This window comes from Etheostoma spectabile, unplaced genomic scaffold, assembly GCF_008692095.1.
Source record: "Etheostoma spectabile isolate EspeVRDwgs_2016 unplaced genomic scaffold, UIUC_Espe_1.0 scaffold00007253, whole genome shotgun sequence".
Lineage (NCBI taxonomy): Eukaryota > Metazoa > Chordata > Actinopteri > Perciformes > Percidae > Etheostoma > Etheostoma spectabile.
Window position 1 is genome coordinate 10001 of NW_022603472.1, and position 27500 is coordinate 37500.

Sequence of the window (27500 nt, forward strand, 5' to 3'; positions counted from 1 at the left end):
TGGGTCTGGGTCTGGGTCTGGGTCTTGGTCTGGGTCTGGGTCTGGGTCTGGGTCTGGGTGTGTGGTCGACTGCTTTAGGAAGTCATGTGATGAGACAGAGAGGGGAGGAGTGTGTGTGTGTGTGTGTGTGTTCCTCCAGTACCTGTGACTTGTTCAAACTTGTGTAAATCGTGTGCACCAGCCAGAAGTGAATGATCACACACACACACACACACACACACACACAAACTGAACCACACACACACACACACACACAAACTGAACCACACACACACACACACACAAACTGAACCACACACACACACACACAAACTGAACCACACACACACACACACACACACACACAAACTGAACCACACACACACACACACACACAACTGAACCACACACACACACACAAACTGAACCACACACACACACACACACACACACACACACAGAACCACACACACACACACACACACACAGACACACACTCAGACACTCCCACTGAGGTGAGGTCATGTGATCCCCAGTAGGAGGAGACCAGAGAGGGAGGAGCAGTTGAGTCGGTGTAGACTCCATTAGAGAGGAGAGGAAGAGGAAGTGAAGCGGGGGGGGGGCAGCCAAAAGTGAAAGAGTCCATGTTCCCCGCTCTCAACAGATCCCCGCTGGTGAGTTGAACCCAGTCTACTAATATAATATATAGTATGTATATATATACTATGTATATATATACATACTATATACATACTATATATATACTATGTATATACTTTATATAAACTATATATAGTAACCTAATGTAACTAAATGTAACCGCCTGAACAACAGCATGGCGATGAAGACGTGATCAGGGACGGACCAAACCAGACCAGCGAGGTGACTACCGTCTGATCAGGGACGGACCGAACCAGACCAGCGAGGTGACTACCGTCTGATCAGGGACGGACCGAACCAGACCAGCAAGGTGACTACCGTCTGATCAGGGACGGACCGAACCAGACCAGCGAGGTGACTACCGTCTGATCAGGGACGGACCGAACCAGACCAGCGAGGTGACTACCGTCTGATCAGGGATGGACCGAACCAGACCAGCGAGGTGACTACCGTCTGATCAGGGACGGACCGAACCAGACCAGCGAGGTGACTACCGTCTGATCAGGGACGGACCGAACCAGACCAGCGAGGTGACTACCGTCTGATCAGGGATGGACCGAACCAGACCAGCGAGGTGACTACCGTCTGATCAGGGACGGACCGAACCAGACCAGCAAGGTGACTACCGTCTGATCAGGGACGGACCGAACCAGACCAGCGAGGTGACTACCGTCTGATCAGGGATGGACCGAACCAGACCAGCGAGGTGACTACCGTCTGATCAGGGACGGACCGAACCAGACCAGCGAGGTGACTACCGTCTGATCAGGGACGGACCGAACCAGACCAGCGAGGTGACTACCGTCTGATCAGGGATGGACCGAACCAGACCAGCGAGGTGACTACCGTCTGATCAGTTCTGAACAAGGGCTCCTTCTCTGGTAAGCAGGCTGGGGGGTGCGTTACGCTAACGTGGGTAGGAACTTCCTGCCAGTTACTTCCTGTTCTGGACTCCTGTTCCAGAGTTCCTCTAGGTGTGTGTGTGTGTGTGTGTGTGTGTGTGTGTTAGTGTGTGGGTGTGTTTGCGTGTGTGTGTGTGTTAGTGTGTGGGTGTGTTTGCGTGTGTGTTAGTGTGTGTGTGTCTCCTCTAAATGTGCTGAGTCAGTGTTCGTGCTGTTCCTCTCAGACTGACTTCAGATCAGAAGATGAGTGGTTTGGAGGAAAAGGGGGACGGAGCAGAGTCTGGAGCATTTTCCTATCTGTCTATGAAGAGTGACCGGTCCAGAGATCCTTCTCCAGACCTCAGTGATGAACCTGGACCCTCAGACCCAAAGTAAGGGACTGCTACCAACTCATGTAATGACTCTGGTTCAGGTTTTCCTGATGATGCCATGTATTTGTTAATTTAGTGTTAGTACATTATATTTCTATGACTTCTGTTCCATGCTGGTCTTCGTCTGTATCCAGACCACTTCTAACCTGTTGGACCCTGACTGACTCTCTTGATCTGTTTACACAACAAGCAACAAATCATTTAGTGATGAAGACATGTCTCCACAGAGAGAGGAAGAGGAGTGATGATTCTGAGGAGGAGCAGCCGTCCAGATCCAGATCCAGAACCAGAACCAGAGCTGGACTGCAGACAGCCAATCAGAGCAGCTCTAAGCAAAGTAAGTCTGTCCATCTGTCTGCTGATGTCTTCATGTCTCAACACACCACTGCTGTTGGAGTACGGAGACGTTTGTTGTGACATTTAACATTATAAATATTCCAGTTTTTACAGTCGTACAGAGCAGACATTTAACATCTGGGGGGGGGGGGGTCTGAGTGGATTAAGGACTACTAGGTACTGGACTGTGTCAGTGATGGTGAACCGGTCCTCGGTAGTACTGACATAATCCGTGTGGGAGCCATGTGGTTTCATGTGTATTATTTGCTGCTGTTAGTCCCCCCGCCCCCACCAGGGGTTGCCATGGCGATGTCAATGTGGCTGTGACTCAGGTGATTTAATCAATGTCCAACAGGGTCCAGGTGTTGGGGGAGAAGGGACCAGTATGTTCTGAGAATGGAAAGAGGAATGAACCTTTCCAGTCTGGTTTTCGCCCCTCCCATAGTACTGAAACTGCCCTTATAAAAATCACCAATGATCTCCTCACAGCTGCTGATTCCGGACTCCTCTCCATCCTCATCCTCCTCGATCTCAGTGCGGCCTTTGATACCATTTCTCACTCCATTCTCCTCAATAGACTTTCTTCCCTCGGCATCTCTCACACCCCTCTTGACTGGTTCCGCTCATATCTCTCCGACCGCACTCAGTTTATTCAACTCAAATCTTTCACATCCCACCCTTCCCCTGTTACTACTGGCGTCCCTCAAGGTTCAGTTCTTGGCCCCCTCCTTTTCATCACCTACCTACTTCCCCTTGGCAATATCTTCCGCAAATTCAACATTCATTTTCATTGTTACGCAGACGACACCAGCTCTATTTATCCAGCAAACCCACCTCCTCGCTCCCCCCCTTGTCCCTTACTAACTGCTTACTTGAAATAAAAGACTGTTCACCGCAAACTTCCTTAAACTAAACAGTGATAAACCGAACTCCTCCTCGTAGCCACCAAGTCCACCCTATCCAAAATCAATAGTTTCTCTCTACCAATCGACAACTCCTTGGTCTCCCCTTCCCCTCAGGTCAAGAGTCTGGGCGTCATCCTCGATTCCTCCCTCTCCTTTCAGTCACACATAAATAATATCTGCCGGTCTGCATACTTCCACCTACGCAACATAAACCGCCTCCGTCCGTCCCTTACCCCTCACACTGCCTCCATCCTTATCCACAGCCTCGTCACCTCCCGCCTTGACTACTGGAACTCTCTCCTTTTTGGCCTTCCTCAAAAATCCCTCCATAAACTTCAACTTCTTCAGAACTCAGCAGCTGGTGTCATCACCAGAACCCCCTCATTTCATCATATGACCCCGGTTCTTCAGCAGCTGGTGTCATCACCAGAACCCCCTCATTTCATCATATGACCCCGGTTCTTCAGCAGCTGGTGTCATCACCAGAACCCCCTCATTTCATCATATAACCCCGGTTCTTCAGCAGCTGGTGTCATCACCAGAACCCCCTCATTTCATCATATGACCCCGGTTCTTCAGCAGCTCCATTGGCTCCCGGTTCAATTCAGAATACAATTTAAAATCCTTCTCCATACTTTCAAAGCCATCCATAACCTTGCTCCTCCATATCTATCAGAACTCCTACACATTGCCGTCCCCTCCCGCTCCCTCAGATCTTCCTCCTCCCTCCACCTCACTGTCCCCCATGCTGGACTCATCACCGTGGGGACCAGAGCCTTCAGCCGCTCTGCTCCCCAGCTCTGGAGCTCACTCCCACCCGACCTCCGCAACATCAACTCTCTCCCTCTGTTCAAAACCAGACTAAAAACCCATCTGTTCCAGCTCGCTTATCTGTAAATACACTGTTCCTGTTTTGTTTTGTTTTGTTTTGTTTTTGTTTGTTTTGTTTGTTTGTTTTTTGTTTTTTGTTTTTTGTTTTTTGTTTGTTTTGTTTTATTTGTTTTATCTGTTTTGTTATTACTACTTACACTTTTATGTTCCCTGTATCTGTCTTTTATTCTCTGTAAAGCGTCCTTGAGTGTTAGAAAGGCGCTGTTAAATAAAATGTATTATTATTATTATTATTATTATTATTAATGAAAGGATCTGTGTTTGGTGTTTCCACATCTGAATGGACTCTATGTCTGAAACCTGCCTGAGTTTAAAAGACATGCTGACCCCCGATGGTTGGCATCGGACCACATAGTGCACGGGTCTTAAATAGCTCCATGATCTACCCAGCACCCGTAGGGGACTGGTCTGGTAAGCAAAGGGTCCCTACAATCAGGTTGGTACCCTAAACAGGAAGTCAGTAAATCCGGTACCCAGTCCTAATTTTAAGTCCAACTGAACTTTAACTGCATGTTTAATGTTAATACAGTAATAAAGTCCTAAAAAGAATCAGCAGCTTGTTCTCTCTTTCTCTTTCTTGTTCTGTCTCTCACCTCTGTCCTTTTTTAGTGGACGTTGGTCGTCAGGAACAGAAGTCCAGGCTGAAGGAGACATTTGAACATGTGACGAAGAGGTGAAACAGGAAGTAGAACCCTCCTCAGCAGGATCTACACGGTCCTCTACCTCTCAGAGGGACTGAGTGAAGAGGTTAATACCCAACATGAGGTGAGGCAGCTGGAGACAGCTTCCAAGGAGAAGAGCCTCCATCACTCTCCGATCCAGTGCTGCGACATCTTTAAAGCCTCACCTGGCCAACAGAAACCCATCAGAGTGGTTGTGACGAGCGGCGTCGCTGGCGTTGGAAAAACCTTCTCAGTGCAGAAGTTCTGTCTGGACTGGGCCGAGGGTTGGAGAACCAAGATATCAGTCTGGTGATTCCTCTTTCCTTCAGGGAGCTGAACCTGATCAGAGATGAGCAGTACAGTCTTCTGGAGCTGCTCCGTGTTTTCCATCCACATTACAGGAGGTCCCAGCAGACAGCTCGCTGCCTCCAGACTTCTCTTCATCTTTGACGGCCTGGATGAAAGCAGACTTTCACTGGATTTCAACAACGATGAGGCGTTCCTGATGTCACACACAAGTCCTCAGTCAACCTGCTGTTGACAAACCTCATCCAGGGGAAGCTGCTTCCCTCGGCTCTCGTCTGGATCCTTCCCGACCTGCAGCAGCCAATCAGATCCCTCCTGCGTGTGTTGACAGGGTAACAGAAGTACGAGGCTTCACTGACCCCCAGAAGGAGGAGTACTTCAGGAAGAGAGTCAGTGATGAAGAGCTGTCCAGCAGAATCATCTCCACATCAAGACCTCCAGGAGCCTCCACATCATGTGTCTGATCCCAGTCTTCTGCTGGATCACTGCTACAGTCCTGGACCACATGTTGACTACAGACCAGAGAGGAGATCTGCCCAAGACCCTGACTGACATGTACTCCCACTTCCTGCTGGTTCAGACAAAGAAGAAGAAGCTCAAGTATGCTGAGGGACATGAGACGAGTCCACAGGAGCTGATGGAGGCCGACGGGGTAGTTCTTCTGAAGCTGGGGAGGCTGGCGTTTGAACAGCTGGAGAAAGGAAACATCATGTTCTACCAAGAAGACCTGGAGCGCTGTGGTCTGGATGTCACAGAGGCCTCGCTGTACTCAGGAGTCTGTTCACAGATCTTCAAAACAGAGAGTGGAATCTTCCAGAAACCAGTCTACTGCTTCGTTCATCTGAGCGTTCAGGAGTTTCTGGCTGCAGTCTACCTGTTCCACTGTTACACCAACAGGAACACACAGGTCCTGGAGAACTTCCTGGGACCAGATTTCAAGCATAGAAACTCAAAACCAAAGTCTTTTCTCAAGAAGATTTCTAAGTCTTTTGGAAAGAAAGATGGTGACAGTGAACATGACCCTTACCCATCCCTGGATGTCTTCCTGAAGAGAGCCGTGGAGAAATCCCTTGAGAGTAAAAATGGCCACCTGGACCTGTTTGTCCGCTTCCTTCATGGCCTCTCTCTGGTGTCCAACCAGAGACTCTTAGGAGGCCTGCTGGGTCAGACAGACAACAGTCCAGAAATCATCCAGAGAGCCATCAACAACCTGAAGGAGATGAACAGTGATGAGATCTCTCCGGACAGAAGCATCAACATCTTCCACTGTCTGACGGAGATGAAAGACCACTCAGTCCATCAGGAGATCCAAGACTTCCTGAAGTCAGAGAACAGATCAGGGAAGAGACTCTCTGAGATCCACTGCTCAGCTCTGGCCTACATGCTGCAGATGTCAGAGGAGGTTCTGGATGAGTTGGACCTGAAGAAGTACAACACATCACGGGAGGGACGACGTAGACTGGTTCCAGCTGTGAGGAACTGCAGAAAGGCTCGGTAAGTCCAGATCATCATTTTAAATCAGTGTGAAGCTGAGGCCATCAGTATTAGAGGAAACATCCAGACTTTACACACATGAACAATAGAAAGCTTCCACACTATAAAAGATAAAGCTGCTTATTGGAAATAATTCTACATGTTACTCTGCAGATGTCTTAGTCGTGTCCAACGCTGTGAGAATGAGCCGATGGAGATCTAAAGGATCTTCTGTCATCATTAGTCCAGCAGACGGCCTTTAGACCGTGGAGACAGAGTCAGCTCTGGGTTTCTAGAACCAGAGATTTCATACACACAGTTATTATTGGGTCAAGGTTCAGCTTTTACATAATAACTTTCATTTAGTTATTTTTATCATATTTTATGAGCAGATTCTGAACTATTTAATCTTGAGGATGTTTCTGTTAATTTTCACATTTTATAATTCAATCAATTCAATTTATTTATAGTATCAATTCATAACAAAGTTATCTCACGACACTATACAGATAGACCACACTCCAGAATTTACAAGGACCCAACAGTCTAGTAGTCTCCTCCAGAGCAGCAACAGGGCCACAGTGGCGAGGAAAAACCTCCTTTTAGGCAGAAACCTCGGTCAGACCCAGACCCAGACCCCGACCCAGACCTAGACCCAGCTCTTGGTAGCGGTGTCTGACGGGCCGTTTGGTTAATGAAGAGTGGCAATAACAAAATAGAAAAAATAGTAGTTTGTAGCAGTTCTTTGTAGTAGTTCATGGCATAGCAGGACGCTGTGGGCATTACAAGGCACAGCAGGACGTAGCAGGACGTAGCAGGACGTAGCAGGTGTAGCAGGACGTAGCAGGACGTAGCAGGACGTAGCAGGACGTAGCAGGATGTAGCAGGACGTAGCAGGACGTAGCAGGACGTAGCAGGACGTAGCAGGACGTAGCAGGGTGTAGCAGGACGTAGCAGGACGTAGCAGGACGTAGCAGGGTGTAGCAGGACGTAGCAGGACGTAGCAGGACGTAGCAGGACGTAGCAGGACGTAGCAGGGTGTAGCAGGACGTAGCAGGACGTAGCAGGACGTAGCAGGACGTAGCAGGATGTAGCAGGATGTAGCAGGACGTAGCAGGACGTAGCAGGACGTAGCAGGATGTAGCAGGACGTAGCAGGACGTAGCAGGATGTAGCAGGACGTAGCAGGACGTAGCAGGACGTAGCAGGGTGTAGCAGGACGTAGCAGGACGCAGCAGGATGTAGCAGGACGTAGCAGGACGTAGCAGGGTGTAGCAGGACGTAGCAGGGTGTAGCAGGACGTAGCAGGACGTAGCAGGACGTAGCAGGACGTAGCAGGACGTAGCAGGACACTGCAGTGTAGCAGTTGAACATGGCATCACAGAACGTGTAGCGGGACCATGGCGACAGCTGCTTCCCTGATTTCGGAGCCTCTCTGATCCAAGGGAACATGCTGGGAAAAAAGAACATAAGGACTCCCCAGAGCTAGGTTAGTAACAAGGTTAGTAACTAGGTTAGGAACTAGGTTAGGAACTAGGTTAGGAACTAGGTTAGGAACTAGGTTTGTAAATAGGTCAGTAACTAGGTTAGTAGCTAGGTCAGGAACTAGGTTAGTAACTAGGTTAGGGACTAGGTTAGGAACTAGGTTAGGAACTAGGTTAGGAACTAGGTTAGTAACTAGGTTAGTTACTAGGTTAGTAGCTAGGTCAGGAACTAGGTTAGTAACTAGGTTAGGAACTAGGTTAGGAACTAGGTTAGGAACTAGGTTAGTAACTAGGTTAGTTACTAGGTTAGTAGCTAGGTCAGGAACTAGGTTAGTAACTAGGTTAGTAACTAGGTTAGGGACTAGGTTAGTAAATAGGTTAGTAACTAGGTTAGGAACTAGGTTAGTAACTAGGTTTGTAACTAGGTTAGTAACTAGGTTAGTAACTAGGTTAGTAGCTAGGTTAGGGACTAGGTTAGTAACTAGGTTAGTAACTAGGTTAGTAACTAGGTTAGTAACTAGGTTAGGAACTAGGTTAGTAACTAGGTTAGTAACTAGGTTAGGAACTAGGTTAGTAACTAGGTTAGGAACTAGGTTAGTAACTAGGTTAGTGACTAGGTTAGTAACTAGGTTAGTAACTAGGTTAGTAACTAGGTTAGTGACTAGGTTAGTAACTAGGTTAGTAACTAGGTTAGTAACTAGGTTAGTAACTAGGTTAGTGACTAGGTTAGTAACTAGGTTAGGAACTAGGTTAGTAACAGGCATTTCTGGGACATGGATGCACATAAATGAAAAGATAGAAAGATAGAGGAGAGAGGAGCTCAGTGTATCAAAATAAGTCCCCAGCTGTCTAAAACTATTACAGCAAAACCAAGAGAGACGAGGTAAAGAGAGCTCCAGCCCGGCCGGGCCAGAACTCTCCCCAACCGGATCGGGCTGTATGCCAAGTCTCCCTTTAGTTATATTATATTCTTGATTATATGATAGATAAATCTGAAAACTATGTGACTAACTACTACTCCCTAACAATATTCGATTCTATGCCCTAACTATAAGCTTTATCAAAAAGGAAAGTCTTAAGCCTACTCTTAAATGTGGAGACGGTGTCTGCCTCCCGGACCCAAACTGGAACCTGGTTCCACAGGAGAGGAGCCTGATAGCTGAACGCTCTGGTCCCTGGACCCAGACTGGAACCTGGTTCCACAGGAGAGGAGCCTGATAGCTGAACGCTCTGGTCCCTGGACCCAGACTGGAACCTGGTTCCACAGGAGAGGAGCCTGATAGCTGAACACTCTGGTCCCTGGACCCAGACTGGAACCTGGTTCCACAGGAGAGGAGCCTGATAGCTGAACACTCTGGTCCCTGGACCCAGACTGGAACCTGGTTCCACAGGAGAGGAGCCTGATAGCTAAACGCTCTGGTCCCTGGACCCAGACTGGAACCTGGTTCCACAGGAGAGGAGCCTGATAGCTGAACGCTCTGGCTCCCGTTCTACTTTTAGAGACTCGAGGAACCACCAGTAACCCTGCATTCTGGGAGCGTAGTTCTCTCCCAGGGTTGTAAGGTACTATGAGCTCTTTAAGATAAGATGGAGCCTGACCATGAAGAGCTTTGTAGGTGAGAAGAAGGATTTTAAATTCTATTCTAGATTTTACAGGAAGCCAATGCAGAGAAGCTAAAACAGGAGAGATGTGGTCTCTTTTCCTGGTTCCCGTCAGAACACGTGCCGCAGCATTCTGGATCAGCTGTAGAGTCTTTATGGACGTCTTCGAGCAGCCTGATAGTAAAGAATTGCAGTAATCCAACCTAGAAGTAACAAATGCATGGACTAGTTTTTCTGCATCATTTTTAGACAGGATATTCCTGATTTTTGCAATATTACGTAGGTGAAAAAAGGCGATCCTTGAAATTTGCTTTAAGTGGGAATTAAAGGACATGTCCTGATCAAAGATAACTGATCAAAGATAACCAGGGTGGTGCTGGAGGCCAGGGTGGTGCTGGAGGCCAGGGTGGTGCTGGAGGCCAGGGTGGTGCTGGAGGCCAGGGTGATGCAGGAGGCCAGGGTGGTGCTGGAGGCCAGGGTGGTGCTGGAGGCCAGGGTGGTGCAGGAGGCCAGGGTGGTGCTGGAGGCCAGGGTGGTGCTGGAGGCCAGGGTGATGCTGGAGGCCAGGGTGGTGCTGGAGGCCAGGGTGGTGCTGGAGGCCAGGGTGATGCTGGAGGCCAGGGTGGTGCAGGAGCCAGGGTGGTGCTGGAGGCCAGGGTGGTGCTGGAGGCCAGGGTGATGCTGGAGGCCAGGGTGATGCTGGAGGCCAGGGTGCTGGAGGCCAGGGTGATGCTGGAGGCCAGGGTGGTGCTGGAGGCCAGGGTGCTGGAGGCCAGGGTGGTGCTGGAGGCCAGGGTGGTGCTGGAGGCCAGAGTGGTGCTGGAGGTCAGAGTGGTGCTGGAGGCCAGGGTGGTGCTGGAGGCCAGGGTGGTGCTGGAGGCCAGGGTGGTGCTGGAGGCCAGGGTGATGCCATCCAGAGTAACTATATCTTTGGATAGTGCGTCACGGAGGTGCTTGGGTCCCAGAGCAATAACTTCAGTTTTATCTGAGTTTAACATTAGAAAATTACAGGTCATCCAGGTTTTAATATCTTGAAGGCACGTTTGAAGTTTAGCTAACTGATTAGTTTCATCCGGCTTGATCGACAGATATAACTGAGTATCATCTGCATAACAATGAAAGTTTATGGAGTGCTTCCTGATAATACTACCTAAAGGAAGCATATATAAAGTAAACAGGATTGGACCGAGCACAGATCCTTGTGGGACTCCATGACTAACCTTGGCGTGCACAGAGGATTCATCGTTAACATGAACGAACTGAGATCGATCTGATAAATAAGACTTAAACCAGCTTAGAGCGGTCCCTTTAATGCCAATTAAATGTTCCAATCTCTGTAATAAGATATGATGGTCAATGGTATCAAATGCAGCGCTAAGATCTAATAACACAAGTACAGAGATAAGTCCTTTGTCTGAAGAAATTAGGAGGTCATTAGTAATTTTAACAAGTGCTGTCTCTGTGCTATGATGAACTCTAAGTCCTGACTGAAAATCCTCAAATAAGCTGTTGCTATGCAGAAAGTCGCACAGCTGTTTGACGACTGCTTTCTCAAGAATCTTAGAGAGAAATGGAAGGTTGGATATAGGTCTATAGTTGGCTAAAACATCTGGATCAGGGTTGGATATAGGTCTATAGTTGGCTAAAACATCTGGATCAAGGTTGGATATAGGTCTATAGTTGGCTAAAACATCTGGATCAGGGTTGGATATAGGTCTATAGTTGGCTAAAACATCTGGATAAGGGTTGGATATAGGTCTATAGTTGGCTAAAACATCTGGATCAGGGTTGGATATAGGTCTATAGTTGGCTAAAACATCTGGATCAAGGTTGGATATAGGTCTATAGTTGGCTAAAACATCTGGATCAGGGTTGGATATAGGTCTATAGTTGGCTAAAATATCTGGATCAAGGTTGGATATAGGTCTATAGTTGGCTAAAACATCTGGATCAGGGTTGGATATAGGTCTATAGTTGGCTAAAACATCTGGATCATGGTTGGATATAGGTCTATAGTTGGCTAAAACATCTGGATCAAGGTTGGATATAGGTCTATAGTTGGCTAAAACATCTGGATCAGGGTTGGATATAGGTCTATAGTTGGCTAAAACATCTGGATCAAGGTTTGGCTTTTTCAGAAGAGGTTTAATTACAGCTACTTTAAAGTGCTGTGGTACATAGCCTGTTAATAAAGACAAATTGGTTATATCTAGTAGAGAAGTGTAAACTAACGGTAAAACTTCTTTAAGTAGCCTAGTCGGGACGGGGTCTAAGAGGCAGGTTGATGGTTTAGATGAAGCCTAGTCGGGACGGGGTCTAAGAGGCAGGTTGATGGTTTAGATGAAGCCTAGTCGGGACGGGGTCTAAGAGGCAGGTTGATGGTTTAGATGAAGCCTAGTCGAGATAGGGTCTAAGAGGCAGGTTGATGGTTTAGATGAAGCCTAGTCGGGACGGGGTCTAAGAGGCAGGTTGATGGTTTAGATGAAGCCTAGTCGAGATAGGGTCTAAGAGGCAGGTTGATGGTTTAGATGAAGCCTAGTCGGGATGGGGTCTAAGAGGCAGGTTGATGGTTTAGATGAAGCCTAGTCTGGATGGGGTCTAAGAGGCAGGTTGATGGTTTAGATGAAGCCTAGTCGGGATGGGGTCTAAGAGGCAGGTTGATGGTTTAGATGAAGCCTAGTCGGGATAGGGTCTAAGAGGCAGGTTGATGGTTTAGATGAAGCCTAGTCGGGATGGGGTCCAAGAGGCAGGTTGATGGTTTAGATGAAGCCTAGTCGGGATGGGGTCTAAGAGGCAGGTTGAGGGTTTAGATGAAGCCTAGTCGGGATGGGGTCCAAGAGGCAGGTTGATGGTTTAGATGAAGCCTAGTCGGGATGGGGTCCAAGAGGCAGGTTGATGGTTTAGATGAAGCCTAGTCGGGATGGGATCTAAGAGGCAGGTTGATGGTTTAGATTAAGCCTAGTCGGGATGGGGTCTAAGAGGCAGGTTGATGGTTTAGATGAAGCCTAGTCGGGATGGGGTCTAAGAGGCAGGTTGATGGTTTAGATGAAGCCTAGTCTGGATGGGGTCTAAGAGGCAGGTTGATGGTTTAGATGAAGCCTAGTCGGGATGGGGTCTAAGAGGCAGGTTGATGGTTTAGATGAAGCCTAGTCTGGATGGGGTCTAAGAGGCAGGTTGATGGTTTAGATGAAGCCTAGTCGGGATGGGGTCTAAGAGGCAGGTTGATGGTTTAGATGAAGCCTAGTCGGGATGGGATCTAAGAGGCAGGTTGATGGTTTAGATGAAGAAATAATTGAATTAAATTGATAAAGATCAAGTGAAGCAAAGCAGTCAAAACATGTATCTGGTTTTACAGCTGTTTCTAAGGTTCCTGAGTTTAGAGATAAGCCAGTTAAAGGCAGGTCTTGGTGAATTTTGCTTCTAATAGTTATAATTTTATCATTGAAGAACCTCATAAAGTCGTTACTACTAAGAGCTCTGGGAATACTTGGCTCAGTAGAGCTGTGACCTTCTGTTAGCCTGGCTACAGTGCTGAAAAGAAACCTGGGGTTGTTCCTATTTTCCTCTATCAATGACGAGTAGTACGCTGCTCTGGCATTACGGAGGGCCTTCCTAGACGTTTTAAGACTATCTTGCCAGGTTAAACGAGAATTTTCCAGTTTGGTGGAGCGCCAGATCTTCTCAAGTTTCCGTGATATTTGCTTTAATTTGCGAGTTTCAGTGTTATACCATGGAGCTAACCGTCTTTGTTTTATTATCTTCTTTTTTAGAGGGGCAACAGAGTCTGGAGTCATTCGTAGCGAGCCTGCTGCACTATCAACAAAATGATGGATTTGGGAGGGACTAATAGCACAGGAGTCCTCCGTTACTTTGGGACTTGGTAATGAATTAAATGCTAACGGAATCACATCCTTAAATTTAACTACAGCACTATCAGATAGACATCTTGTATAGGAGGTTTTGCCTGACGGCGTGTAGTTCAGCAGTATAAACTCAAAAGTTATCAAACAGTGGTCAGATAGGAAGGGATTCTGTGGGAACACTATCAAATGTTCAATTTCAACACCATACACCAGAACAAGATCGAGGGTGTGGTTAAAACGGTGAGTCGGTTTATGTACACTTTGAGAGAAGCCAATAGAATCTAATAGAGAGCTAAACGCAGTACTAAGGCTATAATAGAATCTAATAGAGAGATAAACGCAGTACTAAGACTATAATAGAATCTAAAAGAGAGATAAACGCAGTACTAAGGTTATAATAGACTCTAAAAGAGAGATAAACGCAGTACTAAGGCTATAATAGAATCTAATAGAGAGATAAACGCAGTACTAAGGCTATAATAGAATCTAATAGAGAGATAAACGCAGTACTAAGGCTATAATAGAATCTAATAGAGAGATAAACGCAGTACTAAGACTATAATAGAATCTAATAGAGAGATAAACGCAGTACTAAGGCTATAATAGAATCTAATAGAGAGATAAACGCAGTGCTAAGGCTATCATTCTCATCGTCCACATGAATATTAAAATCCCCTACAATAATAACTTTGTCCGTTTTTAGCACTAAGTTCGATAGAAACTCTGCAAATTCGGATAAAAATTCAGAGTCTGGACCAGGTGCTCGGTACACTATAACAAATAGAACTGGTTCAGAGTCTGGACCAGGTGCTCGGTACACTATAACAAATAGAACTGGTTCAGAGTATGGACCAGGTGCTCGGTACACTATAACAAATAGAACTGGTTCAGAGTCTGGACCAGGTGCTCGGTACACTATAACAAATAGAACTGGTTCAGAGTCTGGACCAGGTGCTCGGTACACTATAACAAATAGAACTGGTTCAGAGTCTGGACCAGGTGCTCGGTACACTATAACAAATAGAACTGGTTCAGAGTCTGGACCAGGTGCTCGGTACACTATAATAAATAGAACTGGTTCAGAGTCTGGACCAGGTCTCGGTACACTATAACAAATAGAACTGGTTCAGAGTCTGGACCAGGTGCTCGGTACACTATAACAAATAGAACTGGTTCAGAGTCTGGACCAGGGTCTCGGTACACTATAACAAATAGAACTGGTTCAGAGTATGGACCAGGTGCTCGGTACACTATAACAAATAGAACTGGTTCAGAGTCTGGACCAGGTGCTCGGTACACTATAACAAATAGAACTGGTTCAGAGTCTGGACCAGGTGCTCGGTACACTATAACAAATAGAACTGGTTCAGAGTCTGGACCAGGTGCTCGGTACACTATAACAAATAGAACTGGTTCAGAGTCTGGACCAGGTGCTCGGTACACTATAACAAATAGAACTGGTTCAGAGTCTGGACCAGGTGCTCGGTACACTATAACAATAGAACTGGTTCAGAGTCTGGACCAGGTCCTCGGTACACTATAACAAATAGAACTGGTTCAGAGTCTGGACCAGGTGCTCGGTACACTATAACAAATAGAACTGGTTCAGAGTCTGGACCAGGTGCTCGGTACACTATAACAAATAGAACTGGTTCAGAGTCTGGACCAGGTGCTCGGTACACTATAACAAATAGAACTGGTTCAGAGTATGGACCAGGTGCTCGGTACACTATAACAAATAGAACTGGTTCAGAGTCTGGACCAGGTGCTCGGTACACTATAACAAATAGAACTGGTTCAGAGTATGGACCAGGTGCTCGGTACACTATAACAAATAGAACTGGTTCAGAGTCTGGACCAGGTGCTCGGTACACTATAACAAATAGAACTGGTTCAGAGTCTGGACCAGGTGCTCGGTACACTATAACAAATAGAACTGGTTCAGAGTCTGGACCAGGTGCTCGGTACACTATAACAAATAGAACTGGTTCAGAGTCTGGACCAGGTGCTCGGTACACTATAACAAATAGAACTGGTTCAGAGTCTGGACCAGGTGCTCGGTACACTATAACAAATAGAACTGGTTCAGAGTCTGGACCAGGTGCTCGGTACACTATAACAAATAGAACTGGTTCAGAGTCTGGACCAGGTGCTCGGTACACTATAACAAACAGAACTGGTTCAGAGTCTGGGCCAGGTGCTCGGTACACTATAACAAACAGAACTGGTTCAGAGTCTGGACCAGGTGCTCGGTACACTATAACAAATAGAACTGGTTCAGAGTATGGACCAGGTGCTCGGTACACTATAACAAATAGAACTGGTTCAGAGTCTGGACCAGGTGCTCGGTACACTATAACAAATAGAACTGGTTCAGAGTCTGGACCAGGTGCTCGGTACACTATAACAAATAGAACTGGTTCAGAGTCTGGACCAGGTGCTCGGTACACTATAACAAATAGAACTGGTTCAGAGTCTGGACCAGGGTCTCGGTACACTATAACAAATAGAACTGGTTCAGAGTCTGGACCAGGTGCTCGGTACACTATAACAAATAGAACTGGTTCAGAGTATGGACCAGGTGCTCGGTACACTATAACAAATAGAACTGGTTCAGAGTCTGGACCAGGTGCTCGGTACACTATAACAAATAGAACTGGTTCAGAGTCTGGACCAGGTGCTCGGTACACTATAACAAATAGAACTGGTTCAGAGTCTGGACCAGGTGCTCGGTACACTATAACAAATAGAACTGGTTCAGAGTCTGGACCAGGTGCTCGGTACACTATAACAAATAGAACTGGTTCAGAGTCTGGACCAGGTGCTCGGTACACTATAACAAATAGAACTGGTTCAGAGTCTGGACCAGGTGCTCGGTACACTATAACAAATAGAACTGGTTCAGAGTCTGGACCAGGTGCTCGGTACACTATAACAAACAGAACTGGTTCAGAGTCTGGGCCAGGTGCTCGGTACACTATAACAAACAGAACTGGTTCAGAGTCTGGACCAGGTGCTCGGTACACTATAACAAATAGAACTGGTTCAGAGTATGGACCAGGTGCTCGGTACACTATAACAAATAGAACTGGTTCAGAGTCTGGACCAGGTGCTCGGTACACTATAACAAATAGAACTGGTTCAGAGTCTGGACCAGGTGCTCGGTACACTATAACAAATAGAACTGGTTCAGAGTCTGGACCAGGTGCTCGGTACACTATAACAAATAGAACTGGTTCAGAGTCTGGACCAGGGTCTCGGTACACTATAACAAATAGAACTGGTTCAGAGTCTGGACCAGGTGCTCGGTACACTATAACAAATAGAACTGGTTCAGAGTCTGGACCAGGTGCTCGGTACACTATAACAAATAGAACTGGTTCAGAGTCTGGACCAGGTGCTCGGTACACTATAACAAATAGAACTGGTTCAGAGTCTGGGCCAGGTGCTCGGTACACTATAACAAACAGAACTGGTTCAGAGTCTGGGCCAGGTGCTCGGTACACTATAACAAACAGAACTGGTTCAGAGTCTGGACCAGGTGCTCGGTACACTATAACAAACAGAACTGGTTCAGAGTCTGGGCCAGGTGCTCGGTACACTATAACAAACAGAACTGGTTCAGAGTCTGGACCAGGTGCTCGGTACACTATAACAAATAGAACTGGTTCAGAGTATGGACCAGGTGCTCGGTACACTATAACAAATAGAACTGGTTCAGAGTCTGGACCAGGTGCTCGGTACACTATAACAAATAGAACTGGTTCAGAGTCTGGACCAGGTGCTCGGTACACTATAACAAATAGAACTGGTTCAGAGTCTGGACCAGGTGCTCGGTACACTATAACAAATAGAACTGGTTCAGAGTCTGGACCAGGGTCTCGGTACACTATAACAAATAGAACTGGTTCAGAGTCTGGACCAGGTGCTCGGTACACTATAACAAATAGAACTGGTTCAGAGTCTGGACCAGGTGCTCGGTACACTATAACAAATAGAACTGGTTCAGAGTCTGGACCAGGTGCTCGGTACACTATAACAAATAGAACTGGTTCAGAGTCTGGGCCAGGTGCTCGGTACACTATAACAAACAGAACTGGTTCAGAGTCTGGCCAGGTGCTCGGTACACTATAACAAACAGAACTGGTTCAGAGTCTGGACCAGGTGCTCGGTACACTATAACAAATAGAACTGGTTCAGAGTATGGACCAGGTGCTCGGTACACTATAACAAATAGAACTGGTTCAGAGTCTGGACCAGGTGCTCGGTACACTATAACAAATAGAACTGGTTCAGAGTCTGGACCAGGTGCTCGGTACACTATAACAAATAGAACTGGTTCAGAGTCTGGACCAGGTGCTCGGTACACTATAACAAATAGAACTGGTTCAGAGTCTGGGCCAGGTGCTCGGTACACTATAACAAACAGAACTGGTTCAGAGTTTGGACCAGGTGCTCGGTACACTATAACAAATAGAACTGGTTCAGAGTATGGACCAGGTGCTCGGTACACTATAACAAATAGAACTGGTTCAGAGTCTGGACCAGGTGCTCGGTACACTATAACAAACAGAACTGGTTCAGAGTCTGGACCAGGGTCTCGGTACACTATAACAAACAGAACTGGTTCAGAGTCTGGACCAGGTGCTCGGTACACTATAACAAATAGAACTGGTTCAGAGTCTGGACCAGGTGCTCGGTACACTATAACAAATAGAACTGGTTCAGAGTATGGACCAGGTGCTCGGTACACTATAACAAATAGAACTGGTTCAGAGTCTGGACCAGGTGATCGGTACACTATAACAAATAGAACTGGTTCAGAGTCTGGACCAGGTGCTCGGTACACTATAACAAATAGAACTGGTTCAGAGTCTGGACCAGGTGCTCGGTACACTATAACAAATAGAACTGGTTCAGAGTCTGGGCCAGGTGCTCGGTACACTATAACAAACAGAACTGGTTCAGAGTTTGGACCAGGTGCTCGGTACACTATAACAAATAGAACTGGTTCAGAGTATGGACCAGGTGCTCGGTACACTATAACAAATAGAACTGGTTCAGAGTCTGGACCAGGTGCTCGGTACACTATAACAAACAGAACTGGTTCAGAGTCTGGACCAGGGTCTCGGTACACTATAACAAACAGAACTGGTTCAGAGTCTGGACCAGGTGCTCGGTACACTATAACAAATAGAACTGGTTCAGAGTCTGGACCAGGTGCTCGGTACACTATAACAAATAGAACTGGTTCAGAGTCTGGACCAGGTGCTCGGTACACTATAACAAATAGAACTGGTTGCATTGATTTCCAACTTGGGTGTGAAAGACTAAGAACAAGACTTTCAAATGAGTTATAATTTAGTTTAGGTTTAGAGCTGATTAGTAGACTAGAATCAAAGATGGCTGCCACTCCACCTCCTCGGCCTGCGCCTCGAGGAATGTGAGTATTAATATGACTGGGGGGGGTGGATTCATTTAGGCTAACATATTCTCCATCACCCAGCCAGGTTTCAGTAAGACAAAATAAATCAATATTAGAATCTGATATTAATTCATTTACTAGTACCCCTTTAGAAGAGAGAGATCTGATGTTTAAGAGTCCACATTTAATTCTCCTATTCTTTTGAACTATTGCACTTGTGGTTTTAATTGTTTTGAGGTTTTCATGCACAGCTCCCCTTCTGTTTACCTTTGATTTAAATAATTTTAATGGTCGGGGGGCAGACACCGTCACTATGGGGTTTTACTAGGTCACACCTGGAATAAAGGAGCAGAGAAGTGTGTTAGACTGGGACTCTGCCTCCTGGTCCCAACTATGGATTGTCAAGGATCAGGTCCACTAATAAACTGGTCCAGGTTTCTAGAAATGAGAGCTGCTCCAGTCCAAGTGGGATGAATGCCGTCTCTCCGAATCAGACCAGGTCCTCCCCAGAAAGACTGCCAGTGATCCACAAAGCCCACATCATGATCTGGACTCCACCTCGATAGCCAGCGGCGACATGACGACATGCGGCTATACGTGTCATCGCTGGTGAGGTCTGGCAGGGGTCCAGAGAAAACTACGGTGTCCGACATTGACTTCGCGTATGTACACACCGATTCAACATTAATCTTAGTAACCTCCGATTGCCGTAACCGGGAGTCATTAACGCCAACGTGAATAACAATCTTGCTGTATTTACGTTCATCCTTAACCAGCAGTTTCAGATAAGACTCAACGTCGCCCGCTCTAGCCCCCGGGATGCTCTTAACTACGGCCGCCGGCTTCGCTAACTTCACGTTTCTCAGAATGGAGCTGAGATAACCAGAGTTGGTTTCTCAGCGGGGGGGTTGCTGAGTGGGGAAAATCTGTTAGAAACGCTAACAGGCTGGTGGCGGTCCGAGGTCTTGGAAAGCTTACGACTGTCTCTTCCTCGTCCTCGCACAGTAACCCAGCCACTATGTCCTGGCTGCTCCGGAGTTCGCGAGGAACGCCTACCAGAGGCTAACTCAGGCTCAGGCCGGCCCGTGCTGACTACCGGGGGGGGTTAGCTACAGTAACTGACGACTGATCTGTCATGGTGCGGATCCGGACTTCTAACTCACTAAGCCCCGCCTCCACGTCCAAAAATAAACTACACTTGTTACACACGCCATCACCGCTAAAGGATGCAGAGGAGTAACTAAACATCTCACACACCGAGCAGGAGAAAGTCGGACAGGGGGCCGACATAACTAACTGCTAGGCTAAAGTCGTTAGCGGCTAAGCTAAAGTATGGTAGCGTTAGCTACCAAGCGTTAAAACAGCTGTTATTTAACAAAAGTCGCTAAAAAATGAGAAGATATGTGAGTGCTTAGGCAGAACTGCTATAAGAATAAGTGTTTAGCGGACAGTTAGCCGCTGTAATAGCAAATCTAACAACCTGAACTGGTATGTCGTGAGCAGCAGAGCTACCAACACGCAACCAACACGCTACCAACACGCTACCAACACGCAACCAACACGCTACCAACACGCTACCAACACGCAACAAACACACAGGCACAGGAAATGGAAATGAGTCAGGTACGCTTACCGTAATGCCTCGACAGACGCAATTACACTTCAGTTGAGTAGGCAATGCTTTATCTGTACATTTCAGTACTTTACATAAAAAACATTGAAATAATAATAAAAAGGCTCAATATGTAAATGATTTCAGTGTGGAATCACTTTTACTGGACAAAAAGCAAAGCAATCTCATCATGACATCACACGTCATCTAGCCGACGCTTTTATCCAAAACAACTTTAACTACTATATATATCAGAGGTCCCACGCCTCTGGAGCAGCTGGGGGTTAATGCCTTGCTCAGGGACACATTGGTTGATGCATCGCAGTGGGAATCAAACCTGGACCTCCGACACCAGAGGTATGGGGGGGCGGGGCTTTCAGAGTCAGATGTGATGCTCTCTGTCTCTATGCAGCAGGTCAGAGGGAACCTCGTACAACTCTGTCATCTCCTTCATATCCAAAGGGAAATATCCCAAATCACCTTTAAATATGTAAATGAGGATCAAATGTACCAGGAAGTGGAGGCGAGCCCCCCCGCCCTAATATCTGTAATTATTGTTGGATGTGAGGAACCAAACATCTCCATCCTGGTTAAATAACAGCTGCACCTTTACCTGGTCTAGTTTCCAACGAGGAGCATCTTTAGAGATGGGCCGAGCTTTTTAGAGCTCGTTCTTCTCCTTTCATCTGGTCGCCCTAACATTTAAACTGGTAGACAACGCTTTATTTCATCTCTTATAGTTCATCGTCCCCAATCCTGGTTTTTCTTCGGCCCCGGATGACTGGAGGCGAGCCGATAAAACATTTCTTAAAAAATAGAAACTACTTACCAAAAGATTAATTATGATTGTTGTTATTGTTGTAAGGGAAGAGGGATGGTTTAAAAATATAATGTTCTTCCTCTGAATGATCCAGTATCGATTCCACAGAACGGATCTCTGTCTGTCTGCATGGGGGTTTTGAAAGGGGTCCCGTGACCTCTGACCTCAACATATCGGAATCAAACTTCAGACCCTTGTCAATCAAAACGTGATTTATAGGATAAAGGGTCAGATTTGATTATATTATAAACGTTTTTATCATCTGTCACCACAGACTTAACTGTGACCTCTCTGAGGCTGAGTGGGAAGTCGTGTTCTCAGCTCTGAAGTCCAACCCCTCCCATCTGAGAGAGCTGGACCTGAGTGGAAACAACCTGAAGGATTCAGCAGTGGAGCGTCTGTGTGCTGGACTGCAGAGTCCAAACTGTAGACTGGAGACTCTGAGGTCAGTTCATGTGTTGAGCTCACATACAGTTTATAACTCACTAGGGCTGTTGGAACACTTTCTGGAAATTAACTAGAATGTGAACAGTAAACAAAACATTTTTCTTTGACTGCTGAAGTTACTATTTGAATATGAATATTTATGAATATGTTGGCTAATGTTAGCTAATCTCAGATTTCTTTCTACCCACATGCTTTTGTTGTCACGTCTGATGAACAATAACTTATGTGAGTGGGTTGTGGGCAGAGATGACAAAAGTACTCACTTCCTGTACACAAGTAGAAGTACAGATAATTAGGTTAAAAAATACTCTGGTAAAAGTAGAAGTACTAATTTAACTTCTTTACTCAAGTAAAAGTAACAAAGTACAGGCTTGAAAATATAAAAGTAAAAGTATCCGTGAGAATGACAAAGATACCTGGACCAGACAGACGATACTAGAGAGATGCTGAGGGACTCCAGTGGACATGGAGGACATGGAGGACAAGGAGGACATGGAGGACACGCTCTTTATTCTTTATTCTTTATTCTTTATTCTTTATTCTTTATATGTCATTGGCTAAATTTTAAATGGCTGTCTGCCAGAAGAGTCTAAACGTAAACAGTGGGGTTTGATAGTTTGGCCCCCCAGGTAAAAATGTGTTTTAATGTTCATAAAGAAGAAAGAAAAGATAAAATTTCTCCAAAAAGATAAAATGACAGATTAGTCATTCGTATAATAGGTCACAAAAAGTTAGATTTTATTTCATCATTTACACTTTCAACATAACAGAAAACTACAAAAATGGTGACTGCTGAAGTTTGGGCCCCCCCACACACATGGACACACAAACTCACAGACACACACACACACACACACACACACACACACACACACACACACACACACACACACACACACACACATAGACACTCATACACACAACACACACACAGATACACACACATAGACACCCACATGCACACAGAAACACACACACACACACACATAGACACACACACACACACACACACACAGACATGTAGATGAAAACAAAGAGACCAAAGCATGTTTCCAAATGCAGCTGTTTAAAGGATCAATAAAGTTTTTATTGAATTAGAAATAGATTTTCATCATCATCATTTATTCTTTATCCAGATTGAGGTCTTGCTGGTTGTCAGAGACCAGCTGTGCTTCTCTGGTCTCAGCTCTGAAGTCCAACCCCTCCCATCTGAGAGAGCTGGACCTGAGTTACAACGAGCTGCAGGAATCAGGACTGGAGCTGCTGGGTGGTTTTCTGGAGAGTCCAGACTGTAGACTGGAGACTCTGAGGTCAGTTCCCTGACTCTGTTACTATTAGAGATCTAATATCTTTAATTAACAACTGAAACTAATTCATGTCCAAACACAACTTCCATCTATCAAGTAGTAAATGTTCTGTAGTTCATGTGTTGATGGTTCTTGTAGTCCATTCAGTCCACAGTCCCAGAAGACTTGTGTCCATTAACCCTCGTGTTGTCTTCCATCGGCCATCAGCTCGTTGTTTGGAGCTGTTCTCCTCAACGTTTTGGCCCTTTCTCCTTTGATTGGAAGGTTTTGTAAACATCAACATTCATGTTTTATGTATGTTGCAATTATTTTTAAGAAAATGGTTTTGTATTTTCTGTGAGTAAAAATTTCAGTTAGAGTAAATTTACCAGCTCCCATTTACCAGCTCAGATGATGTGGATCAAAGTGTTTTCCTTCATGTTCTCAAGGTACAAGCTCTCGGATTCAGCAACTTATTTTCTTCAAATGTGGATAACGTACTTAATGATGTAAGGTGATTATTACACAGAAATATTTTACTGAGTTGTCCTCCTCCAGCTGTGTCCTCCTCCAGCTTTGTCCTCCTCCCGCTCTGTCCTCCTCCCGCTGTGTCCTCCTCCAGCTGTGTCCTCCTCCCGCTCTGTCCTCCTCCCGCTGTGTCCTCCTCCCACTCTGTCCTCCTCCAGCTGTGTCCTCCTCCCGCTTTGTCCTCCTCCAGCTGTGTCCTCCTCCCGCTGTGTCCTCCTCCCGCTTAGACCTCATCCCGCTCCGTCCTCCTCCCGCTCTGTCCTCCTCCCGCTCTGTCCTCCTCCCGCTGTGTCCTCCTCCAGCTGTGTCCTCCTTCCGCTCTGTCCTCCTCCCGCTCTGTCCTCCCGCTGTGTCCTCCTCCAGCTGTGTCCTCCTTCCGCTTTGTCCTCCTACCGCTTTGTCCTCCTCCAGCTGTGTCCTCCTTCCGCTCTGTCCTCCTTCCGCTCTGTCCTCCACCTGCTTTGTCCTTCTCCTGCTTTGTCCTCCTCCCTCTTTGTCCTTCTCTCGCTTTGTCCTTCTCCTGCTTTGTCCTCCTCCTGCTTTGTCCTCTTCCCACTCTGTCCTTTTCCCTCTCTGTCCTTCTCCTGCTCTGTCCTTCTCCCGCTTGGTCCTTCGCCCACTCTGTCCTTCTCCTGCATTGTCCTCCTCCCTCTTTGTCCTTTTCCCGCTTTGTCCTTCTCCTGCTTTGTCCTTCTCCTGCTTTGTCCTCGTCCTGCTTTGTCCTTCTCCTGCTCTGTCCTTCTCCCGCTCTGTCCTCCTCCCGCTTTGTCCTCCTCCCACTCTGTCCATCTCCCGCTCTGTCCTTCTCCTGCTCTGTCCTTCTCCTGCTCTGTCCTTCTCCCGCTTTGTCCTTCTCCCGCTTTGTCCTCCTCCCGCTTTGTCCTTCTCCCGCTTTGTCCTTCTCCCGCTTTGTCCTTCTCCCGCTCTGTCCTTCTCCCGCTCTGTCCTTCTCCCGCTCTGTCCTTCTCCCGCTTTGTCCTTCTCCTGCTTTGTCCTTCTCCTGCTTTGTCCTTCTCCCGCTCTGTCCTTCTCCTGCTTTGTCCTCCTCCCGCTCTGTCCTTCTCCTGCTTTGTCCTTCTCCCACTCTGTCCTTGTCCCGCTTTGTCCTTCTCCCGCTTTGTCCTCCTCCCGCTCTGTCCTTCTCCTGCTCTGTCCTTTTCCCGCTCTGTCCTTCTCCTGCTCTGTCCTTCTCCCGCTTTGTCCTCCTCCCACTCTGTCCTCCTCCCGCTGTGTCCTCCTCCAGCTGTGTCCTCCTTCCGCTCTGTCCTCCTCCCGCTTTGTCCTCCTCCAGCTGTGTCCTCCTCCAGCTGTGTCCTCTTTCCGCTCTGTCCTCCTTCCGCTCTGTCCTCCTCCCGCTCTGTCCTCCTCCTGCTTTGTCCTTTTCCCGCTCTGTCCTTCTCCTAATCAGTCCTTCTCCCGCTTTGTCCTCCTCCTGCTTTGTCCTTCTCCCGCTCTCTCATTTACCCGCTCTGTCCTTCTCCTGCTCTGTCCTTCTCCCGCTTTGTCCTTCTCCTCCTTTGTCCTTCTCCCGCTCTGTCCTTCTCCCGCTTTGTCCTTCTCCCGCTTTGTCCTTCTCCCGCTTTGTCCTCCTCCTGCTTTGTCCTTCTCCTGCATTGTCCTCCTCCCTCTTTGTCCTTCTCCTGCTTTGTCCTCCTCCTGCTTTGTCCTTCTCCCGCTCTGTCCTTCTCCTGCTTTGTCCTTCTCCTGCTTTGTCCTTCTCCCGCTCTGTCCTTCTCCTGCTTTGTCCTCCTCCCGCTCTGTCCTTCTCCTGCTTTGTCCTTCTCCCACTCTGTCCTTGTCCCGCTTTGTCCTTCTCCCGCTTTGTCCTCCTCCCGCTCTGTCCTTCTCCTGCTCTGTCCTTCTCCTGCTCTGTCCTTCTCCTGCTCTGTCCTTCTCCCGCTTTGTCCTCCTCCCGCTTTGTCCTCCTCCCACTCTGTCCTCTTCCCGCTGTGTCCTCCTCCAGCTGTGTCCTCCTTCCGCTCTGTCCTCCTCCCGCTTTGTCCTCCTCCAGCTGTGTCCTCCTCCAGCTGTGTCCTCCTCCAGCTGTGTCCTCTTTCCGCTCTGTCCTCCTCCCGCTCTGTCCTTCTCCCGCTTTGTCATTCACCCGATTTGTCCTCCTCCTGCTTTGTCCTCTTCCCACTCTGTCCTTCTCCTGCATTGTCCTCCTCCCTCTTTGTCCTTCTCCCGCTTTGTCCTTCTCCTGCTTTGTCCTCCTCCTGCTTTGTCCTTTTCCTGCTTTGTCCTTCTCCTGCTTTGTCCTTCTCCTGCTTTGTCCTCCTCCCTCTTTGTCCTTCTCCCGCTTTGTCCTTCTCCTGCTTTGTCCTCCTCCTGCTTTGTCCTTCTCCCGCTCTGTCCTTCTCCCGCTCTGTCCTTCTCCTGCTCTGTCCTTCTCCTGCTTTGTCCTTCTCCTGCTTTGTCCTCCTCCCTCTTTGTCCTTCTCCCGCTTTGTCCTTCTCCTGCATTGTCCTCCTCCCTCTTTGTCCTTCTCCCGCTTTGTCCTTCTCCTGCTTTGTCCTCCTCCTGCTTTGTCCTTCTCCTGCTTTGTCCTCCTCCCTCTTTGTCCTTCTCCCGCTTTGTCCTTCTCCTGCTTTGTCCTCCTCCTGCTTTGTCCTTCTCCCGCTCTGTCCTTCTCCCGCTCTGTCCTTCTCCTGCTCTGTCCTTCTCCTGCTTTGTCCTTCTCCTGCTTTGTCCTCCTCCCTCTTTGTCCTTCTCCCGCTTTGTCCTTCTCCTGCTTTGTCCTCCTCCTGCTTTGTCCTTCTCCCACTCTGTCCTTTTCCGCTCTGTCCTTCTCCTGCTCTGTCCTTCTCCCGCTTTGTCCTCCTCCCGCTTTTTCCTCCTCCCACTCTGTCCATCTCCCGCTCTGTCCTTCTCCTGCTTTGTCCTTCTCCCGCTCTGTCCTTCTCTCGCTTTGTCCTTCTCCCACTTTGTCCTTCTCCCGCTTTGTCCTCCTCCTGCTTTGTCCTTCTCCTGCTTTGTCCTTCTCCTGCTTTGTCCTTCTCCTGCTTTGTCCTTCTCCCGCTCCGTCCTTCTCCTGCTTTGTCCTTCTCCTGCTTTGTCCTCCTCCTGATTTGTCCTCCTCCCGCTTTTTCCTCCTCCCACTCTGTCCATCTCCCGCTCTGTCCTTCTCCTGCTTTGTCCTTCTCCCGCTCTGTCCTTCTCTCGCTTTGTCCTTCTCCCACTTTGTTTTTCTCCCGCTTTGTCCTCCTCCTGCTTTGTCCTTCTCCTGCTTTGTCCTTCTCCTGCTTTGTCCTTCTGCTTTGTCCTTCTCCCGCTCTGTCCTTCTCCTGCTCTGTCCTTCTCCTGCTTTGTCCTCCTCCCGCTTTGTCCTTCTCCTGCTTTGTCTTTCTCCCGCTCTGTCCTCGTCCCGCTCTGTCCTCGTCCTGCTTTGTCTTTCTCCCGCTCTGTCCTCGTCCCACTCTGTCCTCCTCCTGCTTTGTCCTCCTCCCGCTCTGTCCTTCTCCTGCTTTGTCCTCCTCCCACTCTGTCCTTGTCCCGCTTTTTCCTTCTCCCCCTTTGTCCTCCTCCCGCTTTGTCCTCCTCCTGCTTTGTCCTCCTCCCGCTTTGTCCTCCTCCTGCTTTGTCTTTCTCCCACTCTGTCCTCCTCCCGCTTTGTCCTCCTCCCGCTTTGTCCTCCTCCCGCTTTGTCCTCCTCCTGCTTTGTCTTTCTCCCACTCTGTCCTCCTCCCGCTTTGTCCTCCTCCCGCTCTGTCCTTCTCCCGCTTTGTCCTCCTCCTGCTTTGTCCTCCTCCCGCTCTGTCCTTCTCCCGCTTTGTCCTCCTCCTGCTTTGTCCTCCTCCCGCTCTGTCCTTCTCCCGCTTTGTCCTCCTGCTTTGTCTTTCTCCCACTCTGTCCTCCTCCCGCTTTGTCCTCCTCCCGCTTTGTCCTTCTCCTGCTTTGTCTTTCTCCAACTCTGTCCTCGTCCTGCTCTGTCCTCCTCCCGCTCTGTCCT

At 47.7% G+C, this 27500-nt stretch overlaps 1 pseudogene; it reads left to right on the forward strand.

Annotated features, from left to right (window-relative positions):
* Window positions 1-558: 558 nt before the first annotated feature.
* The window catches only part of LOC116678397 (NACHT, LRR and PYD domains-containing protein 12-like), a 56340-nt pseudogene continuing 29398 nt past the window's right edge, over window positions 559-27500 (forward strand).